This window comes from Mytilus californianus, unplaced genomic scaffold (genome assembly GCF_021869535.1).
Source record: "Mytilus californianus isolate M0D057914Y unplaced genomic scaffold, xbMytCali1.0.p SCAF_11, whole genome shotgun sequence".
In the NCBI taxonomy this organism is placed as follows: Eukaryota; Metazoa; Mollusca; class Bivalvia; order Mytilida; family Mytilidae; genus Mytilus; species Mytilus californianus.
Genome location: NW_026262593.1, coordinates 62,134,780 through 62,151,145, shown reverse-complemented (window position 1 = coordinate 62,151,145; position 16,366 = coordinate 62,134,780). Strand labels below are relative to the sequence as shown.

At 31.1% G+C, this 16,366-nt stretch overlaps 1 long non-coding RNA gene across 2 annotated transcripts; it reads right to left on the bottom strand.

Annotated features, from left to right (window-relative positions):
* Positions 1–4,414: 4,414 nt before the first annotated feature.
* Positions 4,415–10,737, bottom strand: LOC127721013 (uncharacterized). Of its 2 annotated transcripts, none has more exons than XR_007991034.1 (4): positions 10,620–10,737; positions 7,729–7,808; positions 6,713–6,824; positions 4,415–5,070 (listed from the first exon to the last, which is right to left on the bottom strand). It is a non-coding gene; the product is annotated as an uncharacterized LOC127721013 (long non-coding RNA). The 2 variants fall into 2 exon arrangements; XR_007991033.1 differs by lacking the exon at positions 10,620–10,737 and adding an exon at positions 9,866–9,927.
* Between the last annotated feature and the right edge of the window lie 5,629 nt (positions 10,738–16,366).

Here is a 16,366-nt window from a genome sequence, read left to right as displayed (position 1 = left end):
TTTTTGTAATCTTTTACAAAAATCTTCTAAAACTGATGATATAAATTTTACCAAATGTTGCCATTATCATCGTTAGGGTATTTAAATGTTCATCAGATCAACGATGACCTACAAAACAGTCTATTTTGACCAAAATTCAACCCGGAAAATCTTCTGCTTTTAATTTAACTACTGGGCCAAATTAAACCAAACTTGGCCTAAATCCTTATTAGGGTATTTAATACTAGTTATCATGATTTTAACCTTATTTTACATGATTTGCAAAACACAGCAATACAGGTGAGCCACACAGATAATTTCGAGCTTCTAGTTTTTCTTGGACGAGATAATAACTTCAAAAGAGAGGGATTGGTATGATTATTTGTTTTGTTTAAAAAAAAACATATTCATATAAAACGTTTATACAAGATCATTCATTTCGACGAAAAACCTTGGAATACTTTGGTTATAAACTAGAAAATAGATTTAAAGTCATAATTGATGAGGAGTATCTATAAGTAAGGTGTACATATATATATTTAATTTTAGTCTATCTTTAATTAAATAAAAATATTTGCACCTAATACGAATAAAAATACTGAAAACTGGACTTTCTTGTAGAACTGGTATTAAATTCCCTATATCTGAAATGGTTTATCAATAGTAAAGTACCAATTATATATTTGGTAACATATCAAATCTTGAAACAAATACTTTCAATGACTGTAATTCTATACAAAACCGACTTATTCATGTTATTAGTAAAACTATTCAAAAATTAGAAATGCTATACCTTAAATGTACATAGATATAGTAAGTGGTATACACAATTTTACGTCTTAGTAGGTCAATTTGTTAATTTGATTAAACAACTTATATCTTTAACATGTTATGGTATTGATATAGCACAAACATATATTAAAACTGAAAGAAATGCAACACTTACTTAATCAACATACCTTTCCAAAGGTACAATTATAAATAAAAAACTGAGTTCGCTGTAAATAATGACTGGAATTTGGTTTGAGAAATATAGATATTATCACTGCAACCAGTGTGTAACGATATTTTTCCACTCGAGACAGTCAAATTTTAATATTTGAAGCGCGAGGCTTGCCGGAATATCGTGATACACAAGTTATATTGGTGAATTTTTTTTCTACTGATTTGTTTCCTTTTCTTTTGAAAGATTTGTAGAAAGTTGTGCTCTTTATATGTAATGTCTTCAGGAATGGTCGCCCTTTTTCGTTACGACACAATGGACAATTTAGAAGAAAATTTGACGTCATAACTAAATGCCGACCAATCATTTGCAGAGAACAAATACTTCAGGAGTGAGGAGAAATATTTTTCTCACATCCATCACGAAATGTGAAAATTGCAGAAAAATTAGAGAACTTGTTTTTCATTTACTCAATTAATTATAACATATGATGAATTAAATAAACTAAGATCGTGGGCCATTGTTTTTCCTCTTATAGTTGATGTGTTTTCCTCTGTTTTATTTTGTTAACAGGAATTATTTTCTCTCAATCGATTAATGACTATTGAACAGCGGTATACTACTGGTGCCTTTATTCATCTTTATAATATTCTTCAGTGGCGGTCAAACTCCAAACCTATGCATTCGGGATGAAAAAATTTAAGTGTATCGACACTTTCAACATTTTTTAAACAATGTATGTACTGTACTGATATCTAACATATTAATCATGTCTCATATCAATACAAATATGATGACAACTGGGCTAAAGTTTTGAGATAAGAAGCTACTATGACCTTCCAAACATAATAATGTCACTCACGACATTTATATGACTAAACAAGGCTCTATGTCATTCACATAATAATCTAAAACAGATATGACAAAACCTAGTTAAATGATATGTCAACGTTCAGTTTAGAATTTTTGTACACACTGATTTCATTGATCTGTCAAAATATTTCACTTTATTAGCATATGGCTTTGCCTAAGCTAAAGTTGAAACAAACAATCGTAGAGGTAAAAAAATAAAAGAGTTTTGTGTGCTGACGAAGAAGAATCATGAAATCTTGTCGAAATCACGAATTTTATTACGTGGTATTTTTATTTAAAGACAAACTGATTATTGTTGTTTCATCTGGCAACGAAAATGAAATATTATGTAATACACTGTATTTGATGTGGTTTGATAGGTACATTATAAGTGGGGATCATCTCGAGTGCATATTGTATGTTTTACACTTGTGATCAGCGTGCAGAAATGAATCATACTAAGATATAATTATCAAAAATACTTGAAGATGTTTATCCATACCAGTTAAGGAGGAATAATGAAGCCTCCTACGTGGATCTTAAGCGTCTTCTTATAAAAAACCTAAACTTACCTTTAATGTATACCACTGTCCAATAGCCATATTTCGATTAAGAAGAATAAAATCCAGGTTACAAACTATAACCGAGGGAAACTCGTCAACTATAAGAGGAAAACAACGGAACAAAAGAAACACTGAAACAACAACAAAATCAAACGACAACATACATAGAAACTGACTGATGATAACAACTTTGAGATTCCTGACTTGGTACAGGACATATTAAGACAAAATGATGGGTTGAACCTGGTTTTATGGCTAGCCTAATATCCAGCTTATATGGCAATACTAAATATACCGCTAAAATGTCTTGAAAACTAAGTGACAGAAAAAATGTACCAGCAAACAAGAACATCAAGCACAGAGAAATACATACATAATTAATATAATAGTATATTACAAATAAATTGAAATCATTTCCAAAGATATCCATTTTACAAATATGCGCTGAAATGAATTCAAAGACATATTAATGAGTACACAGTATGTCTTTATATAAGCAAATAGTTGAAGAATAAATATTGAACACAAATATCTCGTTTGTGCATAGACCGTCCTAGACTTACACGTGACGGCAGATTATTGTAAATGTCACCATAGCTACATTTCTAGTTGAAGCTCAAAAGAGGAAACATATTTAAAAAAAAAAAACAAACGATATTCACATAAGTTTTAAAAGTTATTGATATACGTGGCAATCATATGTTTATACATACGTCCGTTTAATTTGAATTTAAAAGCATGTTACTACCCTACACAGTGCACACGTCAATATGATATGGTAACCGTCAAACATATTATTTCTGAAAGACCTCCACTATGCTAGTTATCTTAAGGTTACCGTGATAAACCAGGATACAGTAAATGATTAACGAATGTAACATCATATTATATCAAGATACAAGATAGGTGTCAGATATTCAACAACACCATATAACAAAAAAAAAAGATAATTCCTTATTTTGAGATGAAAACAAAGTAATTTATTATCTTTAAAGGTAAAGAAGTGTGTATACGTGTTAAATATAGTAAATGTCAAAAAAGGGAAAAACTCGTTATATATTGCATGCGTCAGACGAGCTTTTCTGAATTTACTTTCATCAGTTACGCTCATGTAGAGAAACAGTATGTCAAACCCAATCAAAAAAAAACAGCGCCTGTTTATTTCATAGTAATATGCACATATAAAGTTTGTTCACGTCAGTAGTATTGTGGTTTGATCGAGGATTACACAAAAACATTTTTCAAGATTGTTTTTGATGATTTTTGCATTTTCTTTATAGAATACCAAAGAGACCATCACTGAAATGTGTTGTATTCTATAAGTATACTTGTAATGCTTTATATCGTTGTCAACATAATGGAATTTGATGCGACTGCCATACAAGTGAGAGGTTTTGCTAGCTATAAAACCAGGTTTAATCCACCATTTTCTAAATAAGAAAATGCCTGTACCAAGTCAAAAATATGACATTTTTCATCCATTTGTTTGGTGTATTTGAGCTTTTGATATTGCAATTTGATTGGGAACTTTCCGCTTTTATTTTCATCGAAGATCGATATGTTTGTGATTTCACTTTTTAGATATTCTCGTTTTGTTTATTTATCTAAAAAAAAATAATGTTTCATTTAAATACTAATTTGATAGTGTTAGATTTTTCTGTTTATAACTACATGTACGATTTATTTGAAAACAAACCTTCTTCTTGCTGCTCGGCCTGAAGTGGTATTGTATCTATTACTGAATCAAATGCGATACGAAATTTCTTCTTTCAAAGTATTTTTGTACTCAAAACATAACTCTCAATATATTAAAATATATTGTAAAAATTGGACAAAAATCGTATTGCATGACATACTGCGGTAGAATCTTCTCTTACGTTTTTACATTTTTTGTTAGCAAAATGTTTTTTTTTTTTTTTTCAACAACAATATTGCACATGCTGTTAACAGATTTCTTCACTGGTTCAGCTATTTCAGTGGAGATGTATATTAGTACCTTAAGACCAGGGTATCTTCAGGTACATATTTATAATTTTGTTAGTATTTATATTATATATCTTTAATACATTGTTTATCATTAATACATTATTTCTCTATTATTTTGTTAGCAAAATGTATTCTTTTTGTTTTTGTCATCTTGTTTGTTGTGTGTCTGATCACCTTATTCGTCACTATAGCGAAATTTAAGGAAAGTGAAAAATGTTCGATTTAATAAACTCACCATAGATACATTGAGATACGAGGATTAAAATTTTGTGTTTGCGCCAGTCTCATCAGTGACGCTCGAATAAAAAAAGTTAAAAAGGCCACATTAAGAACGAAGTTGAAGAGCATTGAGAACCAAAAACTCCTAAAAGTTTCGCCAAATACGACACTTGTTGATACACACTAATCCACATGTTAAAAAAAAACCAATTTGGTTAAGAACTAAAGAAAAAAGAAAGGGACAAATCATTCTTAATATTCTCGCAATTATCATTACGACGATTATTTAATGTTATTAAAACGGATTAACCTCACATAACGGAATGTAACTTCGACTGCAGTCAACATCGATTTCAAATATCAACGGAGTAATACCCGCAGCATAGGTAGCAAATGCACACTTTGAAGTTTTACCAGTACTATGTGCTAGTTGGGTAAAAGAACGATAATCAACTAAGGCAGAACTGTGCGACCAAATCCAGTGGTGGTGGCTGTCAGAATATACAGCATCTATCCAACAATGCGGATCTGAAGTTGAAAAAATAAACAAAACATATGTTTTTCAGCTTTGAGTGTTTAATTTGTTTGATATCGAGAATAGTTCATAATCATCCACAAAATATTGGTGAACCACATTGATATACACTTCACTTTTTCTTATATAATATTGCATATCTACTCAATATATTATATTCATCTTTAATGTCTTAACCTAATAATGTTTTTTTTTTGCTTCTACAATTCGAAACTTTAGATAAGTGTTACAGTATTTTATTCATTGACATTTGGAATTCTAAACCTCTTTAACATATGCTAGTGTATCATTCACATTTAAAATGTGTGACCTTGTCTTAACTGATTACCTGAACACTGCCAACCACACGCTATTACTAAATTTGTTAAGCTTTCTATCTATCAACACCTTTTTGTTGCATTTATTTGTATGTTTCTTTCTATTTTCTAGTCCGTTGTAAAGTATGTCACACAGGTTTGAACACGAATGTGCTATCCTAAAGGCCAAATACCATCTTTTTGAACAAGGTATCAGTCTTTTTGTATCCGAGTACATTTTTTGTATTTTTTTGTTGGTATCTTTAGACCCTTTTCACCATTATTTAACTGTTCGCATACTTAGTACTTTGGATTCTTTTATTTTCATGGGTTCCAATTTGCATGCATTGAGTAACACTTGCATGTTTGTAGATATTTAATTGTGTGGTTTCGCCGAAGTCTGCGTACAAGCTTGTAGAAAATATGTCATTCATTGATCATTTGATTTCGTAGTTCACCTGTTCCCAAGAAATCCACGAAAATTGGTATCCAACGAAAAATAATGAATCAATAGTATTCAAGACATTTAAATTGCTGCAAGGTTATCTTAATTTTCATACAACAAAAGATAACACAAACTTAAAGGGGATACACCACAATTAAATCATGATTGTTTATGTTCAATCATTAATGAAAGTGATATAGTGAAATAATAAATTGCTATTAGCAGCCAGTATTGTTCAATTTTGTCAAAATTAGCTAAGAAACATCGATGATGAATTATTCACTTGCAAGTGAATAATTCGACCTCATTGAATCCGTATTCATGTGAACTTAAATTTAACCCCTTAGGATTATGCATGATTGGTGCGTGTTAGGCTATTAAAAGAAAAAATTGTCAATATTGAAAGTAAAACAAAGGTAAATCGTTTGATTGACTGATTCGATCCACAAAAAAATCATTCTTATACAGGTAAAATCGAAAACTAACTTATTTTTTTAACCTTCAAGTTGAAATCAAACAGACGTAAAAAACATTTGCACGAGGTTCATATATCTATTTACATTCATGTTTATGTTTATTTCGTGTTATGTGATAGTCGGTTGTTTTCGGGGTCATCTCGATAGATAACTAAATGGCGTCTAGACTAAAATAGACACGAAACGGAGCTATATATTATCAAGCCAATGCCCAGAAAATTATTTATTTTAAACTTTTATAATTTTGATAAATGTTTTACATTGTCATAAATCTAATCTGAAAATTTGAGTTAGATTGGTGAACATGAATTTGACAGCTAGTGCCCCTTCAATAATGCAGCTATTCATTATATGCATAAGACAAGACTTAGATTCGTTCAAAATAAATATAAAATAGAGAAATTATAAAAACTCATACCAAAGAATTGGAAACGAGATGACAGAGGTACTACTGCTTTTTGTATTACAGGTCCCATCTCATATTTTGTAGTGAAATCAGCTAAGTGTGCACCATGACTTTTGCAAAAGTCCTAAAATTTAAAAAAAAAAGAAACAAGAAGGTATGGCACGTTCATTTATTTCAATTTGTCAAGTCAAGTCACAGTACACTAGACGAACAAAATTAACAATATGAACTGATATTGTTACTGTCAGAGTTTTTACTCAATACTCTAATGAAAAACAATATATAAAATGGTGTTCTGATTTGTTCCTCAGCTGAACAGTGAGGTACCTGTCGGATTACTCGTGTTAGTACAAATTCGGCGATAAATCTAATTCGGTAGGTCATATTCGAAAAAAAAACAGTTCGGGAAAGTGGTTATGACAATTGGAATATATCCGTCGTTATCTGTGAAACAGATATTCTACAATAGTTAATCAACTGGTGATGGCGTCCGTAAATTTGATTAAGGGATGCTACCAACTTCATCACTTGGAACTCTCGATTTTAGCTTCCTTGTGATTACCGGTGAAATCATGATAGGCTAGCTAGCCCTGGAATTTATATATACATATCGTAACAGCTGACAGAAAAATACAACATTCGCAGGCGATGTTGTAATGTTGCTACATAGAAATAGCATTTTTCACAATTAAGAAGCTGAAATCATCTTTCATTGATCCTCTTTGTCAAGGTTGAGACATACTTAATTTTTATATTGTATTCTTCATTTTTTATTATCTTATTATCTTATCATCTTATTTTAATATTTTCATTGATTCCCTTTTTATCTTTAAAAGTGTATTTCTTATATCTTAATTTATATTTCATTTAATGTTGTGAGGTAAGCTGTTGGTTTGTTATTCGTTATTCGATATCTAATTACAAATGACAACTTGCAGTCGGTTCGATATTCAAAATAATAACGAGTGGGAATATCTATATTTTATATATTATACATGGTATATACTATATACTGAAATAACATTTACCTGTGCTTTTGACCATGTCATTTTGGTTAAGTTCACCAAATAACACGACCCACTGACATATTGGAATCCTCTTGGACAATCTATAATAACGTTTTGAAAATAGTTATGTAAAATATAGTTAATTAACATTATCTTATTTCATGACCATGCATATATAATGGTAAACTTGTGAGAACTATTAGAGTGACAAGTTAAGGCAAAAGTAGTTTACCACCGTTCAAATCTCATTAATTGATTGAGATGACAAATAAAGGAAATTCACAATAAGAGTGCACATGCTGAAATGTCTCGCCTGCTTCACAAACCATGATGCTTTTATGTTCATAGTCCTAGAGATAAAGTTTTCTTATTTCGGGAGGTGTCCGTTGTTATTTTGTGGTTTGCATGTTGCAATTTACTATTATATCATTTTTTATGTATTTCTTTGTCCTGAGTGTTTATTTATACTGTATCCCTGTAACGTAATGTTGTCATTTTAGTGGTATTGTTAACATTGCCATATATATATATAAGTGGGAGGTTTGGCTAGCCATACAACCAAGTGCAACCCATCATTTTGTCTTAATATGTCCTGTATCAAGTCTTGAGTATGGCAGTTGTTATCAAATAGATCGTTTCCATGTATGGCTGCGTTTGTTTTTGTTGCAGTTCAGTGTTTCTGTTGTTCCGTTGTTTTCCACTAATAGGTTATGTGTTTCCCTCGGTTTTAGTTTGTAACCCTGATTTGTTTTTTTTTCGCTTAACGATTTATGACTATTGAGCAGCGTTATACTAATGGTGCCTTTATTTACTACACGTGTCACATTATCTGAACATTATCAATGACCTATCGATATGATGTCGAGGTCAGATAAACCATGCCAATAACACATGTACACCACACAATCGTTCCATGGACCACATATAGTTAACCACTTGCTTATAGTATACAGGAAACAGTCCAAACCATAAAAACTTGGTATTGACAGTTATAATGATGTTAAAGTCAATTGAACTTTGCCAGACAGAAATGTACACCTAACAATCATTCCATGCATCAAATAAAGTTAACCTTATTTTTTCATAGTATCTACGATACAGATTATTAAAGAAAACTTAAAGTTAATCAAGAACCATGAAATGGAGTCAAGGTCAGATGAACCCTGGCGGACAGACAGTTTCACCTTGCAATCATTCCATGCAACAAATATAGTTGACCTTATTGTTTATGGTATCTAAGAACCAGATTAATAAAGAAAAAAGCTTAACATTGATCAATGAACCATGAAAATAATGTTAAAGTCAGATAAAAACTAGCAGACATGTACATCTTGCAATAATTCCATGCAACAAATATAGCTGACTAATGATTATAGTATCTTGAAGGAGGACCTGACTATTAACAATGAACATTGACAAATGATCCATAAAAATGAGGTCATGGACCAATAATATCTGCCAGACAGACATGTACACCTTACAATCATTTCGTACACCAAATATAGTTGACCTATTGACTATTTTATAAGTATTAAAAAAAGACCAAAACCCTAAAACTTAACATTGACCAATGAACCGTGAACATGAGGTCAAGGTATAATCATACCTTTCCATACTGACATATACAACTTACAATTATTTCAAACACTAAATATAGATGACAAGCTGCTTACAGAATCTGACAAAGGAATCCCTTTCCATTGTGAGTTGAGACGCAGAAACTTCTAAGTTGTCCTAGGCCTCTTATTCATTGTTGTGACCGTACAACTTGTTAATTGTCGATATCAGTCGTTCTCCTCAAAGCCCTCCTTGCTGGATTAGTTTGTGCGTTAGAAGCGTATATTTGTTGTTGAAAACTGCATTTTAGGATCATGCACATGAGTAGACAGTTATGATTGTAAACGCTAAAAGATTGAGTAGGGGGTTTAATTTGTTAATACTGAAACGTGGTCGGTTGCCAACAATAATAAATCAATTCGTCTCATGTGTCATCGTCACTCGTCAGACAAAATATTTAGAAATGAATCAGCTGTTGTTTTTTTTTTTTTTTTCGTTGGTATTCGTTATATCAACGCCACTAGGATAAAAAAAAAAGCAAGCATCTTCAAAATATTTAATCTTTTATATTACAGCGGCACTTATTATTTCTGAATCTTACCTTCGTAAAAGATTAAAGACAGGTTCTACATTCAACATTCAACAGAAAGTGACACATGTATGTTTATAAATAAATTACTGTAAATAACAACCCGTAAACGGAGAAAACATATATCCGCAAAGTTATAATGAGTGTAATAATGCAATGCAATGTATAAGTCTTACAAAGAAGAAGAACGATGTCGTCAAGTCACTCTCCTGTTTCATTTGACGACTTACATACAGCGATAAGCTTGTATAGAATGGTTGTACTACATTGTATATGGAGCAGTTGTATACGACTGATAGTGCAATAAAGGATTTGTTAATGTGAAAAAATGAAATGCAAGCACTCGTGGATAGGTCAATTATTAAAAATGTCAGGATATATTGATATATTTAAACATGAAATTTGAAAACAAACTTTTGTAAGATTACTTTTCTTTTTGTCTTTAAAAAGGTGTGAATAGTTAAGCTATGTTTGCATTTAAATGCAGTCTGGTAGGGTTACATAATTTGTATAAATTGGAATACCAACTTTGAAACGTCGATGTTGCATAATATTTATCAGGTAAGATCTTCGACACAGACCAATAAACATAAAAAAGTGTGAAAGTGACAGTAGAAATTATTAAATGAAGATCTTAGTCATTGTTCATCAATTGTATTGCCTACATTGTATTTATTATATATATCACTACTCATATTTGGTGTTTTTAGGAAAAAACCTTTATTAAAATGTCTTATATAAGAACTACCAATATGCATTTCCTTACATGGATTTGGCGGTATAGTAGGCATCACTGTAGTAGGTGGCAGAGGTTCATGATCGTTACATAAATCAGTTTTACAGCAATACGGAGTAAGGTCAAATGCGGATCGACGTCCAAAGGAACTTCCTATCTTGCTACAAGACTTTTCAAACAAACAAGAATCATAAATTGAAAGTATACTCGGGAATGGGTATATTCTTATGCTTATAAATATGTTGATTAAAGTGAATAAAATTTCAGATTTTACTGCTTTTTTTTTTTTTTTTTGTCATTTTATGATTTAATCGTATAATATCGGTACATGTTTCTCACATAAATCTCAGATTTAATTGTTTTTCGTATTTCCTTACCCTTATTTTTCTGTGATAATGGATTTATGAAAATACGAAAATATGTTCATTCTAAATTAGATGAGCAGCATAATTGTGATTAACTTTATTTTGATATGTAATGCTGTTGATGTTATGGACAGTTATAAAAAAGTAATGTAATTACTTTTTGAAAAACCTAATCGATAAAATACAAAAATAACACAGAGTAAACAGTTTCACGATAATACTTCAAATAATCGATTATTGATCGATAACTTTGGACAGTTATCGTGTCCATGTCTATTAAATCAGAACATGGTGTATCACAGCTGAATATGTACACAATGTCCTTATAGCATTACAAAAAAAGTTACAATTCATACTTAAAACAAAAAACTGTTTTTTCAGTGAGTTTAGAAATAAGATATCTCGAAAAGTAATGAGAGAAAAAATTCAAATTTAATTACATCGAAGAACGAAACAACCAAATGAAATGTCATTGCTAAAGGGTTAAGACGTAGTTTGCGTGTACACGAATATTGGAAAGGATAATGAACTGAAATGAGAAAATTGTGAGAAAAAAATGCCTTGTACAGATCATACCACATCTTTATTTCTATATGGCGTATCACAGATTGATTTGCCCTCACAACGTTATAATTGTTTTACTAATACTTAAAACGAAAACTGTTTTTCAGTGAGTACAGAAATAAGAGATAATGATATGTACATGTAGTGATATATTAATCTAATTAAATCCGAACTTAACATTAAACGACCAAACAAGATGTCACTGTTCACAGGTTGAGACGTAATTTGCTTATACGCACAAAAAAGATAAGGTAAGAATGATTATTTCGATGTATTTGTTATAAGTATTCAATCCTGTCTCATAGGGGTACAGAACACTTTAGGAAATTAACTCTGAAAATTAGGTGAACGTTTTAATCACATTATATAAGTTAAGAGAAATCAAGCAATTAGTGTTATTTTTTCAAACTGCTATACACCCAAAAATTATGTGGTTCAAATGTCTTGAAATTTCTATATTTTTGTCAAAGTAAATATATTTTTGAAAACTTCATTAAAATTAAACAATACAAATCTAGTCAAAGTGTTGCGCTTTCTTCTAACAAATTTCGCAGAATTAATTATACCTGTTCCAACATACATCCCTTTTCAAATAAAGTCCAAAATATATGACCACCAGTTAATGACTTCTTAATGGAGCAAACCTACAAATAGAAATTATCGACAACTTCATTTGTTCAATTAAAAATGTAACATCCATCTAGTAGACATGTTGTATTGATTAGTTGAAATTTGGCTAATAAATGCTTAACAATATCCATTTGTACATGCATTCTTGGTCGTTATTTTGCATCTTTCAATGTCTTTTGTCATTTTGCTTGTAAGTTTGTTTGTGTGCTGGTTTTCTTGTCTTGTATTGATCTGACCAATCAAACCTTTTGAAAAAATATTAAAGTATTATATATAGCAAACAAACGACATACTAAATAAGTAACCTTTGGAGCATGACAATCAGAAGTCAATCACAATTATTCGCTAGCATTACATGCGTGTATATGTATTAAAAAACAAAGATACCATAATCTGTAAGCCAGACGAGCGTTACGTCAACCCAAGACTCATCAGTGACGTTAGAATTTACTAAGTTCAAAGGTCACATAAAGAACGATATGCAAAAACACAATTTTTCTACATAAGAAAATCCCTGTACCAAGTCAGGAAAATGACAGTTTTTTTTTTTTTTTCATTCGTTTGATGTGTATGTGCTATTGATTTTGCCATTGGTTAAGGGAACATACGGTTTGAAGCTCCTTTAAGTTGGGTGTTGTTGTTATTTTACTTTTTACGTATACTGTGCATTTAACCGTTTTCATATTTTTTGTTTTTCTGCAGTATGGATATAAATATATATTTGTTAATGTTTCTATAAGATCAATATATATATATATATATAAAAGTCTAAATTGAAAACAACGTTCAAACCTATGATTGCGTTGGATAAAAACCGCAATTTTTATACGTGTGCATGTAAAACAAATTTCTTGGTAGAGGGGTCTAAATACAGCACAAACAACAATTTCCAAAAGACCAAAAAAAGTGAAAAAGTCTATTTTTAACAAAACGCATTTGAATAACAGGTCGAACAACTGATGTTCTTAAACCCTGCTGACTGCCATTGGCGATTGCCAAATAAATTGATCACCAGATCTAACAAAATGGATCTTAATATTAATTAAATACCAAACAGAAAACAATAAACTTGTGGAAAAGATGGTATACCACAAACATGAGGTGCAAAAATTTGTACACCATATCCGGATTTCGACAATTAATGTCTCTTCAGTGATGTTAGGGATCGAAACGGTATTTGGAAGGCCATATAATTTACCTCAATTTAGGATAGACTCTTGAATTTTAAAGAGTCGAAATAGGATGAACGGATCATATAAACCCGAAGGAAAATATAATACAAGCCCAAACGAAAAAATATATAAAAGTCTAAATTGAAAACAACGTTCAAACCTATGATTGCGTTGGATAAAAACCGCAATTTTTATACGTGTGCATGTAAAACAAATTTCTTGGTAGAGGGGTCTAAATACAGCACAAACAACAATTTCCAAAAGACCAAAAAAAGTGAAAAAGTCTATTTTAACAAAACGCTTTGACTAACAGGTCGAACAACTGATGTTCTTAAACCCTGCTGACTGCCATTGGCGATTGCCAAATAAATTGATCACCAGATCTAACAAAATGGATCTTAATATTAATTAAATACCAAACAGAAAACAATAAACTTGTGGAAAAGATGGTATACCACAAACATGAGGTGCAAAAATTTGTACACCATATCCGGATTTCGACAATTAATGTCTCTTCAGTGATGTTAGGGATCGAAACGGTATTTGGAAGGCCATATAATTTACCTCAATTTAGGATAGACTCTTGAATTTTAAAGAGTCGAAATAGGATGAACGGATCATATAAACCCGAAGGAAAATATAATACAAGCCCAAACGAAAAAATATATAAAAGTCTAAATTGAAAACAACGTTCAAACCTATGGTTGCGTTGGATAAAAACCGCAATTTTTATACGTGTGCATGTAAAACAAATTTCTTGGTAGAGGGGTCTACATACAGCACAAACAACAATTTCCAAAAGACCAAAAAAAGTGAAAAAGTCTATTTTAACAAAACGCATTTGACTAACAGGTCGAACAACTGATGTTCTTAAACCCTGCTGACTGCCATTGGCGATTGCCAAATAAATTGATCACCAGATCTAACAAAATGGATCTTAATATTAATTAAATACCAAACAGAAAACAATAAACTTGTGGAAAAGATGGTATACCACAAACATGAGGTGCAAAAATTTGTACACCATATCCGGATTTCGACAATTAATGTCTCTTCAGTGATGTTAGGGATCGAAACGGTATTTGGAAGGCCATATTATTTATCTCAATTTAGGATAGACTCTTGAATTTTAAAGAGTCGAAATAGGATGAACGGATCATATAAACCCGAAGGAAAATATAATACAAGCCCAAACGAAAAAATATATAAAAGTCTAAATTGAAAACAACGTTCAAACCTATGATTGCGTTGGATAAAAACCGCAATTTTTATACGTGTGGATGTAAAACAAATTTCTTGGTAGAGGGGTCTAAATACAGCACAAACAACAATTTCCAAAAGACCAAAAAAAGTGAAAAAGTCTATTTTAACAAAACGCATTTGACTAACAGGTCGAACAACTGATGTTCTTAAACCCTGCTGACTGCCATTGGCGATTGCCAAATAAATTGATCACCAGATCTAACAAAATGGATCTTAATATTTATTAAATACCAAACAGAAAACAATAAACTTGTGGAAAAGATGGTATACCACAAACATGAGGTGCAAAAATTTGTACACCATATCCGGATTTCGACAATTAATGTCTCTTCAGTGATGTTAGGGATCGAAACGGTATTTGGAAGGCCATATAATTTACCTCAATTTAAGATAGACTCTTGAATTTTAAAGAGTCGAAATAGGATGAACGGATCATATAAACCCGAAGGAAAATATAATACAAGCCCAAACGAAAAAATATATAAAAGTCTAAATTGAAAACAACGTTCAAACCTATGATTGCGTTGGATAAAAACCGCAATTTTTATACGTGTGAATGTAAAACAAATTTCTTGGTAGAGGGGTCTAAATACAGCACAAACAACAATTTCCAAAAGACCAAAAAAAGTGAAAAAGTCTATTTTAACAAAACGCATTTGACTAACAGGTCGAACAACTGATGTTCTTAAACCCTGCTGACTGCCATTGGCGATTGCCAAATAAATTGATCACCAGATCTAACAAAATGGATCTTAATATTAATTAAATACCAAACAGAAAACAATAAACTTGTGGAAAAGATGGTATACCACAAACATGAGGTGCAAAAATTTGTACACCATATCCGGATTTCGACAATTAATGTCTCTTCAGTGATGTTAGGGATCGAAACGGTATTTGGAAGGCCATATAATTTACCTCAATTTAGGATAGACTCTTGAATTTTAAAGAGTCGAAATAGGATGAACGGATCATATAAACCCGAAGGAAAATATAAGACAAGCCCAAACGAAAAAATATATAAAAGTCTAAATTGAAAACAACGTTCAAACCTATGATTGCGTTGGATAAAAACCGCAATTTTTATACGTGTGCATGTAAAACAAATTTCTTGGTAGAGGGGTCTAAATACAGCACAAACAACAATTTCCAAAAGACCAAAAAAAGTGAAAAAGTCTATTTTAACAAAACGCATTTGACTAACAGGTCGAACAACTGATGTTCTTAAACCCTGCTGACTGCCATTGGCGATTGCCAAATAAATTGATCACCAGATCTAACAAAATGGATCTTAATATTAATTAAATACCAAACAGAAAACAATAAACTTGTGGAAAAGATGGTATACCACAAACATGAGGTGCAAAAATTTGTACACCATATCCGGATTTCGACAATTAATGTCTCTTCAGTGATGTTAGGGATCGAAACGGTATTTGGAAGGCCAAATAATTTACCTCAATTTAGGATAGACTCTTGAATTTTAAAGAGTCGAATATATATATATATATATATATATATATATATATATATATATATATAAGTCTAGAGATTTGCACAACGATACTAATATAAGATAGTATTATACGAAGATGTTGTTAATAAATCGTGTTGACAAATATTTCGGGTTAACAAATAGCCTTCTTCGGTGTCAATTATTTTAACAATACTTATAATATGTATAAAAATAGCTCAATAATACAGGTAAGTTTTGGTCTATTGATTTAATCCAAAATCCTGAACATCATAATATAAAACAAAACTCAATACTCAAATATACGTG